This window comes from Triturus cristatus, chromosome 4_1, assembly GCF_964204655.1.
Source record: "Triturus cristatus chromosome 4_1, aTriCri1.1, whole genome shotgun sequence".
Lineage (NCBI taxonomy): Eukaryota > Metazoa > Chordata > Amphibia > Caudata > Salamandridae > Triturus > Triturus cristatus.
Window position 1 is genome coordinate 1,158,411,380 of NC_140585.1, and position 20,262 is coordinate 1,158,431,641.

Consider the following 20,262-nt stretch of genomic DNA (forward strand, 5'->3'; position numbering starts at 1 on the left):
TATATCCAGTTACGTGGGTTTGGTAACAGAATATCGGAACCAGAAAATGTTAACGAAAATATCGCCTAACAGAAATATTTTGACCTAAATAATGTTCACAAAAAAGTGTCCTCATTGGAGTAATAATACAATTTTTAGACCTAGTGGAGTGATATTTTTCGTAAACCAATATTTAGGCCACAAAATTCCTTGGAGGCCATATTTTTGCTACCAGTATTCTGTCATACAATCCCTTTGTTGACTGAGTAATGCAGCAGAAACCCTTTCTGTGTATTTACAGCACACCGGGCAGGTTTGCGGGCCGTTTAAGAATTTCTTTGATTGTGTGACTTTTTGGCGGGATGCCTAGAAATTCTGAATATCTCTACATAGAGCTTCCGAAGTATAGGCCACTTCTGCATTTTGCAGAGCCAACTTCTGAAAAGTTTGTATTCCGTCCTAGCATTGACCCAAGAAAATGCTTTCTCAAAACTCATATACTGCAATGAATGATTATATCCTTGCTCGTCTGTTGGTGGTAAGAATGAGACCTAAAGTGTTTTTCACGAAGATTTCTGCCTTTCATTTATTTTTCATCTAACCAAAATGGTCCCTGTACCACTGTCATCATTTGTCAGCAGCGCTCTTTATAGGTCTGAAGAGGCATTGGTTGCAATCGGTGGAGCATTGTGTGAAAAGCTTGCACTGGCGCTCCCTGTACTCACATTTTTGTGTGAGGGAAATTTGTAGCTCTTTGCTTGCTAAACATATGCTAAATGTCAAGGCAATGTATCTTGCTGTTGCTCCTATTGTAATGACCAGGATAGGTTGCCCTGCTCCTAGCCTAGATGTACTTGTTCTGTGCGTCGGGGAATGTTGTATAGTTGTTGCGCTTGCTGTGCCTGATCTGCGCATGAGGAGATCTTGTATTATTGCTGTGCTCACTTTGTCTTACGCATGTGAGGGAAGCCTGCACTGCTGCTGCTGCCTGTTCTGTTCGTTAGGACGCTTGCTCTGCTGTCCTCATTCTACCTTTTTGGTGTTTGGGGAAGGCTTCCTCTGCTGCCCTCTGTGATGAACCTGACTTGGATGCAAGACTTGCTTGCGTTGTCACTTTTCAGGCACCGTGCAAGACAGGACCTAGTGTCAGTCAGTCAGTCAATTGCTTTTATTCGATTAATAAAAATCAGAAAAAGACATAACAAACAGATAATCACATAAAATACAGGACAAAAGTTCAACAATTACAATTGTGATTATAAATAACATTTTCAAGGTTTAAAAGAAGTTGAAATGAACATATTTCATAAGTTCAAATCAGAATAAAAAAATCTAATAAGAATAAAAACAACAGAAGAAGAAACCAACCGTCCTTCACATCAAATCAATCATAATGGGACTTGACCGTGCGCTGACTCGCTTCTTGTTTATGCGAACAGCCGCAACTAAAAAGCATGCTACATAAAATGCAATGGTAATGCTGGGTGAAAGTTGCAAGAACAGGAGCGCTGGACGCACTTGTAAGAAACCAGCCTCTTTTAGAATAGGTAACAGGTATTTTTTCCTAATCTGTGCATAGTGCTCACAGAACATAATAAAATGTAGTGTGTCCTGAATGGAGAAATTGTCACAATCACATGGGGTTGCATTTTCAGGGGTTGCCCATGTGGGGAAAAAACCAAGCACAAAGTGTATCAGATTAAAGCGAAATTTGATTAGGGGAGACCTGTGAAATGGACTGGATACAAAGGCCAAGTAGGGTTCAAGACCAGGAACAGTTATAAGTGCGTAATTCCTTCTAACTAATGGCTTTTTTAGTTCCAAGTCCTCCCTCTCGACCATAAATAGTGTGACTAGTGCAGTCTTAATCCCCACAACATCCTTCTTATTAATACAATCAGGGGAATTAAATAGCTCTAGTCTACCCACTGTTGCCAGCGTCCGTTTAACGTATGCCAGCCAGGGAATTCTGTGGGCTCTATCCAAAGCAAGGCAGTCCTTAAGTATCAGGTGGGTTAAAGAGATTTCCTGGTTAAGCCAAGTTTTTAACCAACAAATAACGGGGGCCACTTTAATTAGGTCTGCAACATACCCCATACCCAACTCTGAATGTATCGTAAAGGTGGGTGTGGACTGAGGGACGGACAACAGAGATCTTAAAAACATATTCTCCACCCTCTGAATGGGGTCAATATTAGTGTAACCCCAAATGGCAGAACCATAAGCGGCTATGGCCAAAGATTTAGCTTTATATACTTTCAGAATAGCCTCCATGGGGCGAGCCCCCAGCCGTTTAGCAAAACCAACTATGGCTGCGGCCGATCTTGCCACAGAGTTGCCTTTTAGTTTATGTTGCGGGCCCCATGTTCCTTTCTCATCAAAAATAACCCCTAAATAGGTAAAAATGGGGACCCTTTTTACCTCGTATCCAAGGCAAAAGAATGATTTGGATTTATTTTTCCTACTGGCCTGGCCAGTGATCATGACCTGGGACTTTTGGGTATTAATTTTCAAATCTAAAGAGGTCATGTAATCACCAAAAGAGGCCAGTAATCTATCGAGAGCCACACCTGAGCGTGCCAGAAGCACGGCGTCGTCAGCGTATAGGAGAACTGGGATCTTAGTCTCTCCTACATCCATTGTGAATACCTGTTACTTGTATTATAGACCAATATACAAATTCTGGTCTGCTGTCTACCTTTTATACATATGGTTTGCTGTTGGATGTGAGAATGTGGATTGTTTGAATGGTAAGTTTGATGGAGATATATGTGTCTGTTTTCGTGTATTTTATTGTATAGAGCTCTTGTTTATTGTCTATGCATATCTAATGTATTTATGCTTTTGTGTGTTTTTTGACTTGCTTTGATATGTATATTTTTTGAAAATTAAATATTATTTATGTATTACATTATGAAATAGATACTGTATTTGTATTATATTTCTGTACTTTATGTATTGTATTCTCTCCTGATCATTACTTAAGTTTGTGGTTGTTATCAATTGGAGACGTGGCTACGCTCCTCTATTACTAGACGGCAGGTGACATCTTCCTACCTTGTTCTTGAGGGTGGAATCTTGTTTATTTGTTTAGTTGTCACTTTTCTTGCATGAAGATGTGTTTCTTATGGTCAAGACTTCAATGATTAGAGGTTTAGAGAAGATTGTTTCTAGAGATCGGGGTGCTTTGTCTCTTCAGTCGCTGAGCCGTGCTTTCTGTAGGTCTCTTTGTCAGGTCTTTTGTCGGGACAGATACAAGTTTGACGTGTTGATTCAGCATTCTAAAAGTTGTACTTTGGTTTTCCCCATTAAAAGTGGACAACTAATAGAATGCATAGTGAGGTCTAATGGGCACGAGGTACTTACTCGTGCCTTTTGTTCATAAGATCCCATTTCTTAATGTGAGGTTGAGCATTCTTTGTCTGAAGTGTTCCTTTTCTGTTAGTAACCAGCATTGTTTGACCAACTTGGCTGTCGCTGGTTTAAAAATGGCTTTGAATTTGATGAACTTGTATTTCCACCTTTTAACGTGACTTTAGTCGAGCCGCTTAATGATAAGCCCAGCATGTTTTGCAGGTTATTTCTTTATATCTGGAGTAATAGACTGAGCTTGAACTGAATGGAGTTACATTTCTATAACGACTGCACTCACCTTTCTTACCAGAAGCGACGGAAGAATGTCAGGTGTCCGGGGTTTCGGGATTGAAGCTGAAAATTAGGGTTGTATGCAGGTCTAAATTGGTTGACGAGATCTGTAAGTGCACGAGGCAGAGTATGTAAATACAAAATTACCAAGGTGAGTTGAGATGGAAGTCCATAATCTTGAATCCAAGAGAATAGGTTTGAGAGGCCCACAGTTCTGCAGTGGTGAATAGGGTAATGAGCATGAGGGCAACCTAGTATCGCATCCATGGCATAGTTGTATGATCAAGCTATCCTATCATATGGTCCAGAAATAGACGATGTGGTCTTTGAGTGGGGATGCGGAAGCTACAGTGCAAGACTGTTTTCATAGCAGCTTAGCCAGTATCCTCGTTATGGATACTGTTCATTAGACTTGGCTTCTCATCGTGCCTGGAAGATTTTCTGTGTATTGGAGATACAGTGCCCCTTTTCCAGTAAGGCAGTTCCCAAACTGTGCACTGTGGCTCCCTGGGAAGCCGTCAAACCTAGCCACGGGAGCCGTGCACCAAGCACTTTAATGCATTTAATGTTGATGGGGTTGTTGGCTTCAGTTAAACTAATTAGACTTAAACGCATGATGTCAATGATTTGTAAGTGACATGCCTAAAGCTGTAAACGTAGTGCTTAATTGATGGATTGTCTAGGGAGATGACCTCCATATTTCACTGGATCCCCACATTCCAACACTCCCAAAGTAAGCGGAAGATCCCTGATATATTTTGTTAGACTCGTTTATAATTTCATTTTTTTCTGAATGCATTTTACACCGATGTAAGTTATCAGGAAAGTACATTTGTCCTCTCTATTAAAACACTAAGTATTGACTTTTGTACTTGAATCATAGGTACTTCCAGTACACATTTCGTTCAGTACACACACATTTCCAGACAGGCCTGCTCTCTCCTTGAGCACAGGGAAGAGAAACACCATATACGGCATAATGCCAACATTTGGAAGCAAGAAAGAGGGATGTTTAAAAACAAATCTGAGGGATTTTCTTTACTTGCATTGATTTGGAGGCAATTTTAGGGAGGGGTCAGCAAAAATAAATCTGTATGTGGTTTAAAAAATCATGAGTCACCCTTCTGAGACAGGTGTGTTGGTACGTATAACATGGGTAGAAATAGAAGTGCATGTAAAAAAAAAAATTGGCAATGGGGCCTACATGCATAGGGGTGCTATCTAGCCCTGTAAGTGGGATAAAAAAGTTGGAGAGAGTACTCTAAAAAAGTAATGGGCAAAGAAGTGTAACTAGGAATATTTTATTAGAGACACTACCTTAGTAATACGAAACACCCTGCGTATATGATTATAATAGCTTCATCCCAATTTTTTTCAGGGAGAGAAATCCAAATATTCCCAAGGCCGGGCTTGCATCCCCCCCCACCCTCTAAAAAAAGTAAAAGTGGGAAGCCACGGGCAATAGCCAATTGCCCAATTGGTTAAGGGAGCCGCGGGTCAAAAGAGTTTGGGAACCACTGCAGTAAGGTAACCCCTTGTTGGTTTATGGTGCTTTCCGGGGATCACTGCCACCAGCATTCATGCTAAAGCATAGGATCAGTTTTTTTCCAATGCTACTAGTAGCGCACATCTCAGTCACAACTTGATATTTACAGTTGCGGGAGAGAGTGCATCATTTACAGCTTTCATTCAGCCACCTCTTGCCTAAGGGAGCGCTCCTGCTCACCTTGCAGTATACCCAGCAGCCATTTATTAAGCCATAGAAGTCTCTCGTTCTGCTCGAGAAAATATTTTCTTTGTAGCATGTGTGGTTATATGTGCACATGCTCCGCAGTCTCCTGCCATCTAGTGTTGAACTCTGACTTTTGCAAGTTGTTTTTCTTCCAAGAAGTCTTGAGGCACATGGTGTACTGTGACTCCTCTCTTAATGCCCATGGGCACAAACTCCATGTTAGACAGTTTTGTTCTTTTACTCCTGTTTTGAATGTGTACTGACTGGTATCTGAAATTCGACACAGTGAAAACTTTGACTACCACCATTGGAAGAATTTCTTCATCTGCTGTTTTCTTGCCGACACCCTCTGGAAACCAATGCTCACTGATGAGTCCCTGAACAGCAGGTCCCCTGCCCTTCTGGAGCCTTGTGCCACCCTCCTCACCAGCCTTTGACCCCGGAGAATGTGGAGCTTTAAAAGGTGACAACGTTCCAGTACTGCCCCCGGTGCCATGCGAAGTACCCGTGGTCAGACCATCAGAAGGTTAGTAACCTCTGCCTCTCCATGGACCACAACAATGCCTCATGGGAATCATGCTTTAACTTCCGCTTGGGTAAAAATAATGTGGTACCAAAAGAAGAGGCCTTGGGCACACAGCAGGATGCGCAAGCAGTCAGCCACCAATACTACTGACATTTTCAGTGAACAAGATCCCTTTGAAAGAGAGGATGCAGGTACTTCTGGCATTCCACCTCACCAAGCCACCCCCACACCCCCAAAGGCCATCTCCTCCAGCATCATCTGACTTGGAGAAAGATAATGAATTTTCCCTGCCGACCTCCAGGACCAGTGGCCCTCGACTGTTGACCATGCCCAGTGTCTCAAGTATAGTCAACCCAGGCACCCGTTCCAAGCCTCACAACTGGCCTCATGGTGAGGTAGATCTCCGCTCTCAAGGGAGTCTGGAGTAGAGCCCTGTGCATAAGAAGACATTGCCACCGTCGGGCACCGGTCTGCACCAGGTGAAGACCGGAGATCCCTGACAGGACCATTCCAAGGTAGTTGAGCCCCACACAGCCCAAAGCCACTTACAAGCCCTGGCATCACTCAGAACCTGAAGGCTCCAGCAACCACGTTCCTGTCGACTTTGAAGCCAGCCTCAATGCCAAGCGCCATTGATGACCAGCGCCAAGTATTCGGAAGAGCCCATCCTGCTTCAAAGACTCAAAGAGGAGCTTCATGCAAGGCATAAGCACCTGTTTATCAATCCCCTGACGGACAATTTTGGCTAAACCTCCTCTACCGAAGCATGCAAAGACGCTGCCTCAGAGAGGCTTGCCTTTGAGGAGGAACCTGCATCTCCATTGGAGCCGCCGCCACCACCACCACCATTGCATGCTCACACATAACATCCCTACTGCGTTTGCTAGAGTCATTTGAGGGTTTCTCACGCTTTCTTTGACCCAAACAGCCCCTTTGACCCTGCTGAATCTTATGACCCACTTGTATGAGCCTATGTCCTATATCCTCCGGGTGATCCAGACATCGACAACCACCACATCATGGGATTTCTCCCTTATGATACTATGGCGTACCACAAGGTCAGTGGGCAGCCACCTTCCACAAGATGTACATGCACCTCCATGACGAAGAAGACTTCCTTATTGAAACACTGTCCAAAATCAGAGAGAATGGTACAGTTCTTTTCCATGCTCAAAGACCTTCTTAAATGCACCCTGGAGACATTCAAGGAGCCTGTTGAGCCAAGGGTAGTAACACCCAGGGTAGAGAAATAGTAGAAGCCTCTCTCCCCCCCCCCCCTCCCCCCTATTACAAAGTCCCCATCTGAGGCCATGTCCCGCCTGAATACCTTGTCGTCCATACTGCCTGCAAACTGGCCTATGCTCAGGCCACATACAGTGCCTTGCCACCAGACAAGGAGAGCAAGAAGCATGATGCAGTAGGCAGTTGTGTGACCATAGGGCAGTTACCCACTGGCGCATAGGCACCTCCGTAGGGCTCCTCTCACGCTATCACACGTCCCAGTGGGAGGAGATGCAGGAGCTTACTTAATGTCTCCCTTAGGTGTTCGGGGATAGGGGAGGGGGAAATAGCATCTACGGGTAAGACCATTGCCAACATCCTTTGCATCTTGGATATCCTCCTATGTGCTTAATACCAGCCTCCTCTTCAGGCTTCATGCCTAACTCTGCGTTTTTGGGTTTAAATGCCCGGAGGACCAACAGCATCTCCTCAACCTCCCTTTCTATGAGGAACACTTATTTGGGCTACAGGTTGATGGAGAAGATCAAGAAAAACACAGACATTTCATAATCAATGGGTGCTCTTCAAATTCGAGCTGATAGCGGCTTCTTTTGGAGGCAGAGGCTTGGAGGAACCACCAAGGGCACTTCTCCTGACCACCACATACCTTTTATATCAACAGCAGTGCTTCCACCAGCAGGCGGGTAGGGGCTATACCAAGGGTGCCTACGGGGCAATAACAATAAAGGCAGTTGTAGGGGTGGTCCTGGTTAAGGGCTGCATCTCCAACACTGCCTTGCTCTGCCTCACCATCCCAACCCACTCCATCACACTCACCTGTTGAGGGGAGACTTCATGTTTTCCTTACCTGCTGGGGGGAAATCACCTGAGACCAGTGGGTTCTTGCAGACGTCTGCTACTGCCTAGAACTGAACCCAACCCTCCCAACTTACCACCCGCACACATACCCTCAGCAGAGAACATATTTGCCTTCTCCAGGAAGAGGTACAAGTGCTTCTCCTCCAGGTCTCAATAGAGATGGTGACCTCTCTTCATTGGGCAAAGGTCACCTACTCTTTTACTTCCTAATTCCCAAGATTGCTCCCTCCGGACATTCCTGGAACTCCAGCCCCTCAACAAATGTGTCCTGTTGGAATATTCGCCAGCACTACAAATTCAAAGTACTGCCCTTTTGGGGTCAACACTGCACCCAAAGGTGTTCACCAAGTGGCTGGTGGTGGTCACTCCTCTAAATGTGGGTGGCACTCGTGTTTCCTTATCTCAACAATTGGATGATCAAGAGCGCCAGCAGGCTTCAATGCCTCCCCCACACTCAAGCTCAAATCTACATGCGCCACAGCCTTGGATTCACTATACGTGCTACCAAGGCCCACCTTCAAACCACCCTCCCCCAGTCTTGCATTTCGTCAGATTAGTCCTAAAAGCTGCTACAAACAACTGTACCCCAACTTACCGAGGGTGTTTGCATAGCAACTGCTGCCTCTTTCAGCCCAACTGTCACCCTACAGTTGAACAGTAATGCTCCTCCTAAGGATGATGGCCTCCTACATTGCCATTGTACCCCATGCCATGCTCCATATGTGCCTGTTAAGAGTGGCTCTTGGCGCGATGGTCATAAGCACCGGATCACTGGTAAGATCTAGTGTTCGGTGAAGGCCAGCAACCATTGCTTTCTACAGAGGTGGAAGAGCAACAACCTGTTGCTGGGCTGGTTCTTCGCAGACCCTGTCCCGCAGGTGACCATTACTATGGACATATCCCTCTCCAGCTGGGGGGGTCACAGCTAGACAGCATGGCATTACAGGGAACGTGCGCCCACCACAGCCAAGGGTACCACATTAAGTATCTCCAACTCGTAGCCATAAGCCTAGCTCTTCTAGCCTTTTTCAGGACATTCAGGGCAAAGTAGTCCTCATCAAGATGGACAGCATGACTGCCAGGTAATTACCTACAGGAGCAACCTGTAGGTATTCTCCCCAGCTCTCAAAGCGGGTGCAAAAGATCTGGCACCTGACCATCTACCACAGCATACATCTCCTGGTGAAGTACCATCCCTGTATAGACAACTTTGCTAACCTGCCAAGCAGGGCGCATCATCAAATCCACAATTGGGAACCCCACCCACAGGTTTTACTCCCCTACTTCCACCATTTGGCTGCTATACTGATAGACCTGTTTGCCACCCATGACAATACAAAATGCCCAGACTTTGCCACCATGTTCCAACATCCACAGTCCATGGACAATTCTCTGTGGGTGAATTGATCAGATATTTATCTACACCTTTCCTCCTCTTCCATTCCTTCTGCACGTGATAAAGAAGATGTGGCAAACATCCCTCATTCTCATCCTGGTGGCTCCCACTTTGGCTGGACAGCTTTGGTACCCAGCACTCCTGAAGATGTTCATCAGCACTCTCCAGAGGCTCCCCAATAGGCTGGAACTTCTCACACAAAACAAAGGCAGGATCAGGCACGGCCTCATACAGCACATCGAAGCGATCTGACACCTCAAGGTCTCGGAGTTTGACCATCTCTGCCTCCTGCAGTAGTGCATGAGTATCCTGCATGAAGCCTGCAGACCTACTACCAGTGTGTGTTATGCTACAAAGTGGAAAAGGTTTGTCCACAATTGCATCCCCAAGCAACTGGACCCTTTAAAGCTTATCGTACAGCCCATCATTTGCTACTTCCTGCACCTGCAAAAGTCAGAACTTGCTTCCAACTCAATAATGCTACACCAGGCTGCTATTGCCGGCTACCTACAAAACAAGTAACATTCTTATTTCTGATTCCTGTCATCAAGGTATTCATGGAGGGCCTCAAGAGAGTCATACCTCCCTCCGCCCTGCGTGTGCCCGCCTCTGCATAGAACCTTAATGTTTTGCTAACCAGGCTAATGCCGCTCCCTTTGAATTCCTGGTTTTTTGCCCTTTATAGTTCCTCTTGTAGAAAGTGAACTTCCTCATAGCCATAACTTCCCTCAGGCACCTCAGTGAGCTGTTGGCACTCTCCCCTTCCCCTCCAAGAGCCCTTCCACTCCGGTTCACAGGGACAGCAATGTTCTCCGAACTAATCCTAAATTCCTCCCCAAGATATATCCTCTTTCCACTTCAGTCAGACTGTAGAATTCCCAGTCTTCTTCCCACATCCAAACTCTGTTGTTGAGAGCCCTTAATACTGTAGATGTTAAATGGGCTCTCAAGTACTATATTGATAAAACAACGTCCTTCCATACGTCTGTCCAGCTGTTTGTATCCTTTGTCAAACCCCACACAGGCCATCTCTAAGGCTGGCGCATACCTAGGTAGATAGTAGTGCATCCCGACCTGCTATCAAAAAGCCAAAATAATGCGCCCCCAGTCTTCCCTCACCCAAAAAAGTTGCACCTTTTTTGCTGGTCAGTATCTCTCCAGCTGACATATACAAAGCGGCCACCTGGAAAACACCTACATATGTTTACCGAGCACTATTGTGTGGCTATTCTAACCCATCAACAGGCGATAGTTGACCAGACAGTACTAAGAACCTTGGTCCAAATATGTGCTCCAACCACAGACTAACCACCACTTATACAGAGTTTGGCTCTACAGTCCATGTAGAGCATATGAATCTATAGCCACACATGTTATGAATGGAAAATGTTACTTTCCTGTAAGCAACTACTCATAGTATGCCCTTCTATCATTTAGTTTTTGTTGGCTCTTTCATTTCTTTTATAATGTGCTGTAGAATCACAAGCGCCCTCCTGCCTCTCCTGGAGGCTGTCTGCTGCAGATCTCTCCCCTGATCACCTATTTCTTACACTATCAATGCACATGGTCACTGTGCCGCGTTTACTCGCCTCTCCATATGTACACTCACCTGCTGTGCTAAAAATAGACTAACATGGAGTTGATGCACATGCACCTTGCCCACCACAGGAGGAGGAGTCCCAGTATAGTCTGTGGCTCGAAAGACTTCTTAGAAGAAAAACAACTTTCAAATTTCCAAGCCCAACACTAGATGGCAGGAGTATGCAGAGCATGAGAATCTACAGCATGACGCACTACGAACAGATGCTTAGTTACAAGGTATGTAACATTTTCCTTTTATTTAATTCTAGATCATGACAAACCTATATTCCATCACTCCTCACCCCCATTCTCCACTAACTGCAAGTATTATTACCTGGGAGCATCTTCTGTCCGCAGTACCACTTTTTTCAGTGTCCCTTACACATGTGTGATGCCTCACTACCTGATGCAGTTGTCTTCCATTCTCCGTGTTTTTTTCTGCCCCACACACTGGAATTAGGAGCGAATAGGCGCGCATAATAACTTAATTTTATGAAGCACTTCATCCCTTGCGTCTCATTTCAAAGTGCTATAAATATCAGACGTTCCTATTACACACCCAAGGTACTCCATTTGTCTTCCTTCAGGAGGATGGATGTCTTTGTCTCCCTGGCCACAGTTTGAGCTCGACCTGCCATTCACTGCTTTTCTTCCAGTGGCGAAGGTCCAGCCGATTGGAGGTATCCCTCCGACTGTAACCAGATTATAGTTAACATTCTGATGCTTAGTTCCTCCTACACTGTCCCTCGTGCTCGATCCCCTCCCATCACAGGATGCATTCTCCTGTCCTCTACCTTTTGGAAAAGGAAACTGTTGTGAGGTGTGCCTCTGTAAGCGTGAGCTCTAACAGGTGTATATGGTCGTGGGCTAGGCATAACCTTGGGTTTGAGCGGTTCGGTAAATTGTTGGTTATCCTAAGTTTGGTTGGTGGGGGTTCTGCGTGTTGGTAATAGGAAAGATCCTAGACATTCGCGTGTTACTATGAAGGTAGTACTCGCTTCATTCCTCTCCCTCCGCCATGACTTCAGCCTTCCCCCATCTGAGAAGACCTTTTTAGCAGGGCGCCAATATATTATCTAGTTCGTGTCTCTCTGTTTCATTTCCTTGTGTACTTGGCAAGTTCACTCTAGCTCGGACGAACGGATGTTTAGCACCCACATGAAACTTCAGGCTCTTATACCGATGAATTTTAGGTGTTGTCATCAACTATAATGTTAAACGTGTTTCTCACCCTCCGAAGGGTTAATGGCTGAGGTAACCTGGCTGGATTTCAACCCGTGACCTGCGCACTACTTGCCGGCAGGGCGCGCACGGTGTGAGCCGGTGGAGCCCTGCCCCAATAAACTTAAGCATGTACTCTCTTCAGCCCTTTAGCTTGAATATTATTACACGGGCACTGACGGATGGCGGGGCAGCTGTCATGCTTCTTGTCATGTTGCTAAATACCGGACAGTCCTTCCTTGTGCTTCTCCTGTAAGTAGCAGAGTTGGGAATTAGCAGCGCCTTCAGTGCTGTGCGCCGAACAGCCCCTCGCATGTCTAGCGAAGTCTCGCATGGCAGGAACTTAAATCCGCCTAAGTCTTTCCCTGACCTGGTTCAGAATGTCTGGTAGTTTCAACATGTGCCTCTGGGCTCCGAAAACATCCGAGTACCCAAGGGTGAGGGGGAACGTTCGGGAAATTATCGCCCAAAAATGATCCAGATACATTTAGAATGTTGCAGGTGAAAACAGTGGTACACCAGTTTTCTTAGTTTTAAAAATAACTGCTTACAAATGTAAGTTGATTTTAGTATGTACAATAAGACACATGTGAACAGATGGGAGAGATTGTTTGGTAACATGGATGGGTCAGAGCTAGCGGTGACACATCCGGACACACATCTCAAAATGAAAGAAAATAGTGTTTCCATTCTTTATCTCTATTATAAGTTCTTTAATTGTAATGAAGAACTTTCTTTTTGAGTCTCCCCTCCAGACAGCTTTTAGATTGCCTATTGTTGAAAAGAAAAGATCCCATTATGTACAGTACCATGCCATCAGTGAACTTTGTGCCAGCCCATTGCTTAAAATTGGTTGACATTGTGGACACTCCTTTGCTTCCTTCTTATTTGATGCCTTTCCTTGCCCTTCTTGTGTTTGTCCTTCTTCTGAAACATTGTTTCTTTACCATCCTTTTAATGGATGGCTTTTGTCCTACTGTGAGCCCTCGTTTGATGCTTCCTCACCAAATACCTGCACTCAGTGTTGCTCCTTCTACTTAATACCCCTCTTCGATCGTCCCGTTTTTAATTTTTTAATTTTTTTTATTTTTACATTTTCCTCTTGGCCAACCCCAACTCCCCCTTTGCTCGCCTTCCCCCAGTTCCCTTTGACCCCCCCAATGCGGTTACCCCTTTTACTGCTCCACTATTGGTGCTTCCCGTGCTTTTTAAAAATGTTTTTCTTACAGTTCCCTGCTGCGTCAATTTGTAGTTGTGTACTTTTGTGTATTTTTCTGTTTACCACTACAAATTTGACATACTTCGTCTTGGAGTGGTAGGGAAAAAAACACCACCCCCTCGCCTGCAAGTGTGTATACATGGTGACGCATGCATGTTCATATCTCATCACGCTAGTCAGACAAAGCGTCATAACTCGTGTGCGTGCATGAGGACTCGTGCACACGCCAATTTTTGTTTTCTGATGGTGCACAGAATTTGCCCACACTCAAAGGCATTAGTAAAGAAAATCGCTGTTCTGAAGTTGAGACCTACTGGTTTTGCCTTTCCTTCTTTTAAATGTTAGGTTACATTTGATAACGGTCAGGAGGAATCTAGCCTTTCAATTGGTCAGTGAATAAATGGAAGTACAGCTGCATATTTTAGGCGCAGTTTTCGTCCAGTGTGCATGCAACGGAATGTACACTGTGAAATGTGACTCAGACGAAGTGCCATCAATGAAATCAGAAATGTGGCAAGCAGGTGCACGCCTGAAAGCTGACCCCACGGAATGACTGTGGTTAGTAATGGATGTGTACACAAGGGGGTGCAATTGCTTTTGCGTTACCTCTGTTCAACACCAATTCTCTTATGAAATCAGTCGCTGAAAGAGGGTCGGTGCTTTTGCAATGGTGGCAGATCTATGAAGACGTTGGGACGGTTTCCATCGTTGTGGGCAATACAGATAGACTCTTACCGTCGTGGCATCACTAGCTTCCTATAGGAGGTGCAGTGACAAAATAGCCTTATTACATGGGGCGTGTTTGCCCCTGGAATGACCACCAGTGTCAGTCAGATTATAGACGTGACTGAAAAAAATGTTTGGCAAAGGGTTAATTTCAGGACACAATCAAAGTATGGAGTTACTCGACAACAGTTACACAAATGACCATTTTACAGAAGGATATGTCCTAAATATGAGGGCTATGTGACATCTGTTTTTCTCCCATTTTTGTTTAAATATAGACATGAGATTATCAATTTCAGAATACGATTCCCTTCAACTGCGTGTCCATGCAAGGAATGCCCACTGTTTTGGATCCCATCCACAAGGGGGGGGGGGTATACTGTGATAGACGATCAGTTTAAACAGAAGACCCATTGAGAACTGAGTTAAGCCCAACATTTTACAGAATAATTTTCCAAAATATATCAGTTGAACATGCTGACGTTTTACATGCAGCCATAAAGGGTAACTGATATTTTCACTGCCTTCGTACGCAGGAGAAGGATTCCTCTAGCTAACCCATTTCGGAGAGTTTGTCAGTCTCTCACCTGGCATGATTGTTTTTTTTTTAATCGGGCTTTTTATTGCAATTCTGCTATTTCTACACTGTGTAAATAAAGGGTGTTAGTATCTAGTTTCAGTTTACTTGATATACCAACCTGTGGAATGACTGCAGGAGGAGCCGGTCTTGCTCGATTCAAACTCATGGGCTGCACATCCTAGCTTATCCAGCTGCTCGCGTTCACATCGCTGAGCCGTTCTGCTCCGGCTCTTATGCATGGTCCACACCACTGCTTCATGCACTGCTGAAGGAAGATGTGTGCGTTAGGCGATGGGTAGGGTAGGTGTATTGAATGGCTGTTTATGTGTAAAAAAAAAAAAACCACACGTGCACTATCTAAGATAGCCGCATAGTGCTAAGCTTGAACATGGCTGCTTTGTTCTTTGGTCCGAGCATAGGCGTCCAGGTACCCCCCACCCTCACCCCCTCGGCCTCATACTGTATTTCAGGTATGCCCTCTAGAGTTTGGCAAAATACCATACATGGCCCCAACCTCTAAGTTGTTCACTTTGCCCCTAATGAGCCCCCAGAGCTTGACACAATATCCTAGATGTGTCCCTAGCACTCCCACAGGCTGTCGAACAACCTGTTCTCGAACACAGAAAATTAGGTATTTGTTTCCTCCTTTTCTTTGCGGACAAAGCATCAAACTGTAGAAGATTGCAACCGAAGTGTGAAGCACAGATCTAAGATAAGGGTTAAGCATCTTGATCCTTACCATGGGTACATTGCTGAATGTCGTGGATTAAAGCCAGTACTCGAAACTAAAACCTGGGCCAAAATTGGTGGCTATTAAAAACAAGAATCCATGCCTACGGAGTATACAAAACTGTTACTGTGTGCAGGGATGTTCCCAGTCTTTCAGACACGATGACATCACTCGACGAGCTAAAATATTTGTGACCTAGATCAGGACTAGAAATTTAATCAGCTGTGTCACAGCCAAAGGCTTCTTCTTTTCACATAGTTTTAAGACAATTCTCATGGGCAAACCCCCAGTATGAATTTGACCATGTGTTCGACAGACTTGGATGCCTTGAAGTGCAAACCGATAATTTTACATTTTAACCGTACTATCAAGCCAGCCTCTAAATCTCAGGAGAGTGCTGTTTCACCCAGTGCCTCCGGTGCAAGCCGAACTTCGGTAATTAAAAAATAAAGGGGTTATTGAAATGGTATCTGAATGGGTATTTCCGTGGTTTTCCAAATGAAGGCCCAAACAACCAGGGTCGGAGGTTAGATATGTGATTGCCAAACAAAGCCATTAAATGAAAGGGAGACCTGATGCCAATCATTTTTAATATTATTAATCATCCGGAAGGAGCCAAATCATTTTCAAAACGTGATCTCCATTCTGCTTATCACAGTCTGCTGTTGGATGAAACAAGACCGTAAATAACCCAATTTTCAAAGCTCATAGGTATAAGATGCCACAAAAGACTGCCCTTTGTAATCTCTTTGGCAGTGCAGTTGTTACAGAATGCCAACAAGGAAGCACTTTCTGGCCTGAGTACTGAACGTTAGCTATGATATCTTATTCTTCACCAGCAGTATCACAAAACATCACTACCCACACTTCAGAGAATCTAGGACTGACGCCTAACCGTGCATCTATGCATGTGAAAGTTTTGGGGTAATGACTTCAAATTCAACTATTTTTTCTAGAGCCGAAGTAAGCATCGCCCCACTAACAGCCATAGATATCAGAAATGTAAGATGGTAACATATTATTGCAGATTTCTCCCTAACCTGGCAATAATGTCACAGCCGTTTAGAGGGCTGACTAAAGTGAAGTATCCCTAGGAATTTGAGGAAGAACAATGCCTGCTTTAGCGGATTAAAACAAACAAAAAAAAAATCTTTACAGTGTTACATGAAATATCTTATCATTAATAGAAACACTGAATTGGTTGTGGATGCTCAGCCTCTTAGGCATAAGAGCAGTGCTTCTACAAGAACAGCACAGAGACAACAGCAGAGCAGTGACTGACGCACAGAAAAAAGATACTCTCAAATTGAGTAGTAGGCTATTTCTATTAATTGAAGCTGCGTTCACTTTCATACTTAAAGGGACAACACCTTCTGGTAATCTCCAACCAGTATGTCTCTGAAACCTCTCCTAGCTGGAACATTCTCCCAACATCTCTTCCTGGAATCATTAAAGACAATCTTCTGGGAAATGTTCCTGTCTGGCATGCAGGCCAGAGAGAGTTAAAGCAAGAACACCCGGTCAGCACTAGGGAGAGTGCACCATGAGCTGTGCACCACAGAGAAAGTTTATAATTCGGAGGATGCAAAATCCTGATTCCTCAAACCCTTTATAACAGGACATAAATGCCAAAGCAAAACGAAAGTGAGACTGGCAAAGGTGTGGCTCCACAGTGTGGACATGTTAACAAATGCAGGCTATGACAAGCTACAGGTGGCAGCGAGCGCTCCGCCCCAATAATAACTGAAGAAGTGTGTGCAACACTATTAATGGAATTTACAGTTCATTTATTTATATGCCATACGGAAAGCAGCTCCTGCTCGTTATAGAAGCACGCATCAGATTCCCTGTAGTAGAAATTGTACCCATGAAAACATTTGAACCTGCCCAGCAAGAAGATTATAGCAGGGTACAATATCCCACCCATCTGGAAGACAAATAATCGGTCTCCATTTCAGGGCACCAAATTCCAAGCATACCCGACTCCCAGGGGGCATTAGACTGGAAAATGACCCCAATGGCTTCAAGCCATTATTGAGGTGGAGAGAGTTATGAGAGGACTCGGAACAAAACCCTAAGTATATGCGTTTAGGTAAACAAGATTTTTTGAGTGAGCTATCTATAACTTCTACACATCTTTAAGAACTCCCCTCACTTCACGGTCACTGGCTGCAATTCTTCTTGGGCGTCCAACAAATGACACCACAATGGACAGCGCTCTCTCCTGACTACTGACTTATCAACAGAGGAGAGAAAGGGACAACAATGATGCCAACAGATTGGGGGGGGCGGCAATCAGTGAACATTTAAGTGGGAGACGAAGTGTTGGTGAAAAGCCTTCATCCAGGAGGTGAGTTTAGGACACCGTTCGAAAGTGAACCGTGAGTACAGCACCACGGCAAAGCGGGGACCGAAGGCAAAGTGGTCACAGAAAGGCGAGGAGAAGAAAAGAAGCATGCCCCTGTTTAAGGTATTGAAGGGCCGTCACACAATTGGTGACTCATCAGTGACAAACAGCGACGTACAGAACTCATTGGAAGACTTGCTGTAATGGGAGGACTACTGACCAGTCACCAAACTGCCTGACGAGACCGCCTCTGACCGTGGGTAACCACACCACACAAAGGGAAGCGAATCACTGGCAGTCAGTCAACCACCTCGACGAGAAGGAGATTTTTATAACCTCCGATCAAGCCATCTACCACTATGGAGGCTAAGAGACTGAAGACTGAATGAAAACTATTTCAGAATCGCATGTTTTTTGTTTGGTTTTAAATCTAAGCTTGGGGGTTTAGTATGCCACCAAGCACCTATTCAGTGAGAGAACCTACATCTCCTCACTCTGATCGCCAAGCACATGTCTCTGATAAATAAAGGTGAACTGTCACACCACAACCAAGCACCTCTGTTTTGCAAATCTCTCTCTTTTGGTGTTTCACGGTTTTAATGTGTATTCTTAGACCACAGATTGTTTTGTTAACTTTAATATGGGACGGCCATTACTTATGCCCGTTTTCTTACCTATTTTAAACGGGTGGGAAAACCCAATTAAAACTTTACTTGGGATCCGAAGCTAGATCGCTGTAATCTCCCGAGGTGAATCCAGAGTGAATTTCATCTTGGAAACAAATTGTCATAACTGATGTTCTCTGGTCCGAGTACACTGTTATGTTATTTTGTGTGGAGCAGCATTTGCCAATCACTTGGACCTTGGTGCTGTGCGTAAATCCACCCTAAATGCAGCACGCATGAAAAGCATGCAGGCCTAGGGAGGGTGGTGCAATATCGCAGGATCAGCATGGAGTAAATAATAAGATGGCTGAGTAGTTAATATATATTGGAGATTTATTCTGGTAGCTAAGTATACAAGATAGATGCAACTCTCAAGGGACAGGCAGGTACAATGAATAACGACCTACTATTCATATTACAACATTCTGGTTACCTATAAAGATTCTAATCATGGAACATCTCTTAAAGAGATACACCATTACTACACATCTCCCTTCTTAACACACTTTAACATTTCTGACAATACTATTACGCATAAAGATGGACAACAACAAAGAAATACAATTACATGTGAATATACAGAAGGATAAGTAATTAAAAACGAACAAAATCTTCAAACTTCTTGGAGTGATTATTGGTCTTCCACATTTGCTAGATTTTGTTCTCATTGGAAGAGTCATAGGTCACCCTACTACCTTGCGCGTCCAATTCTCTAATACCTTCCTAATGCCGACCTTCAGTATCCTCCAAATTACTTGATGTTTGACCACAGATGCTATCATGTACATGAGGAACTTCACCACCTGCTTCATCATGCAACATCTGCAACGCTTGAGGTGAATGCAACAATGAGGACCGAGGTGTATGTATGGATGGTAAACTAGGTGCATCACCTCCCGCTAATGTACCGCCCAACATCTTGTTACGTTCCTCAAGAGTCGGAAAAATATCTAACCACCAATAATCTCTTCTCCTTTCCAAAACCTATTTTTTATTAATTCCACTATCTGTAGAAAATGCAATGCGACTCATATGATGAATGCTGCCATGCTGTACAGGCAGGTACAATGAATAACGACCTACTATTCATATTACAACATTCTGGTTACCTATAAAGATTCTAATCATGGAACATCTCTTAACCTCTTCTGTGCCCATGACGAGATGGTCTCGTCATGGAGCACAGTCGCGCTGTGCCCATGACGAGATGGTCTCGTCATGACACCCACCCACTAGGGAAACGCCAGGCACAGGAGGGGGAAAAGGCCTGGCACGCAAAGGGTTAAAGGGATACACCATTACTACAGAGGGGTAACCGGAACGATTAGGGACCCGTGACAAACCCCTAGGGGGCGGGGCGTCGGAACAAGAGGCGGGCAATAAACAATCCCAGAAAATCGCCAGAATCTGATTGGGCAGGGAGCAGGCTTCGGGTTAGCAGAGAGCGGACACAGCACTTGCAGCCCGGGTTAGGCAGGAGGGCCCTCACAACATTCGGCAGCAAGGTGTAGCCTAGAGGCCGCAGGAAATGCTAGACCTGCTGAGAAACAGCATTCGCTCAGGGCGCTGTCACAAATGGTTGTGCTGTTAAGGTTTAAAGACTGGACTGGAACAACCAGCAACAAAATGGGCATAAATGCGACTGGTTGGAAATAAACTGTTTGGATAACAAGATGTTAATAAAGCTGCGGACTTTTTGCACCATCACCGAATTGTGTTATATGTGAGCATGAGGGAAGTGGGGTGGATAGGTGGGCCGGGAGCTCGAGGGTCTCGCCCACTTGGGAGAGGGGTTAGGAAGCAAGGGGGCAAGAT

At 44.7% G+C, this 20,262-nt stretch overlaps 1 protein-coding gene and 1 long non-coding RNA gene across 3 annotated transcripts in view; one reads left to right on the plus strand and one right to left on the minus strand.

Annotated features, from left to right (window-relative positions):
• Positions 1–20,262, minus strand: part of LOC146856245 (uncharacterized) — a 109,836-nt gene that overhangs the window by 84,120 nt on the left and 5,454 nt on the right. For both annotated transcript variants that reach the window (XR_014981449.1, XR_014981448.1), the window contains exon 2: positions 14,824–14,970. This is a non-coding gene — a long non-coding RNA (uncharacterized LOC146856245). The remainder of the gene's footprint in view (positions 1–14,823; positions 14,971–20,262) is intronic.
• LOC146856246 (very-long-chain enoyl-CoA reductase) overlaps positions 1–20,262 on the plus strand; it is a 246,298-nt gene that overhangs the window by 50,086 nt on the left and 175,950 nt on the right. The window lies entirely within an intron of this gene.